Genomic DNA, 1739 nt, shown 5'->3' on the forward strand with positions numbered 1-1739 from the left:
ATGGAAACCATTGTTAGTTAGCAGTTCCATTGTCTCCTTAGATATGTGAACTATTCACTCAACAATTATCACAAATAGTGAAAATGGATATGAATAAAGACCTCTCCTTTCCTGAAGGAAAGCATCTATCCTTAATTACTGTGATTTGAGTGCCAGCTGAAGAACATCCTCACCTGAGTGTTCAATCAGTTCTCTGAAAGACCCTCCTTGAATGGGCATGAAACCTTCTCTATAACTAGGTAAACTAATCTGTCCAATATCCAATTGCTAGAGTCAATTAATTTCCTCAAATATCCATCTGCTACACTATTTCTTGAAGCAGGTATATACTCTGCTTTGACTGACATGTTCCTCCTTACACAATACTCCCAAAACACGTTTGCCAAATCTGTCAAATCCTTTGATCTCAGATGTCCCTTATTGCTCATATACGTCACTGCTGAAACGTTGTCTGTTTTCAGCAAAGCTGAACATCTCACCTTGTACTTTGTGACTGACCTTGTTGCAAATGACCCTGCTAGTAACTCCCGGAAATGTATATGCATCATACATTTTGCTCTGTCTAACTTCCACCAGATAAAACTAAATGACATTTTGCACCTTAATCTTCCATGCTCATATACAACTCCATAATAACTTCGATATTTTCCCCAGAAATTGCCTCATCATTCCGAGCCTCCATATTTTTTAACCATCAATGCAATTCTTCTTTCCTCTCTACAGGAACGGAAATCCTCTCTGAGTATTTTGAACCACTTTGTAAATGCTTTTCTTTCAGTCTGTCCTATACCCAATAGTGCAAAGTACCAGGAAAAATATCCTGAATCGTTGATGAAAGAAGACTTATATTATGAGATAACATCTTAAAAGAATTACGCTCGAAGAATCCTGAATTAAGCTTAAAGCATTCTGAATTTTCTTCCCGATCCATCTGAATTTGTTTCTTGGAAGTCTCTACATTTCCCCAATTATGGCCACAATAAAACCCAAGAACTGAGTTTCCTGATGTGGTATTACATTTGACTTCCGCTTATTTATCACAAAACTCAATCCTCCCAAAAAACTCCACTCCTACATCTGTGTGCTGTACCACCATCCACTTCTCCTGATCCATAATCAATATATTGTCTACCTATATAATCAAGGACTTTGTGCACCACAGTGCTGACGAAAAGTCAGAAGTAAGATGTATGATTCTCCACATCCTTCTCTTCCACCGGAATTGAAGAAACCTTTGATGCAGTTCCCAAATTGGAATTGTAAGATGCGCTTCCTTCAAATTCACCCATGTCAACCTATTCCCTTTTTGGAGGCTATCCTTTAAGAAATGCATATCTTCCATCTTGAGGTAACGGTAGACAACCTAATCATTCAGCTCACTTTCTTCACCACCAGGAAAATATTGTTTATACGTTCCCTTGATTCCTAATGGACCTCTACAATAGCCCATTTTGCTAACAACTCCTGTGCCTTTTTATTCACTAGTTTAGTGAAATCCTTGAAATATCTCCAACACTCAAGAATTCCTTGTAACTTGAATCTATCTCCAACCGAATAGGGCAAGCCTGCTGCCCAATCTTAAAGAAATAACAGAAAAGTCTACACTTACCTTATGTCTCTGAGGGATGAACTGGGAGAGTGGTACAATATCTGTCCTCGATAGTAGGGTCTGTAAGCATGTGAGAGCGAATTTCTCATGATCCTTTGGCCTTGACCAGGGAACCAACCCCTTGTTCACC

Source organism: Lissotriton vulgaris, chromosome 12 (assembly GCF_964263255.1).
Source record: "Lissotriton vulgaris chromosome 12, aLisVul1.2, whole genome shotgun sequence".
NCBI lineage: Eukaryota > Metazoa > Chordata > Amphibia > Caudata > Salamandridae > Lissotriton > Lissotriton vulgaris.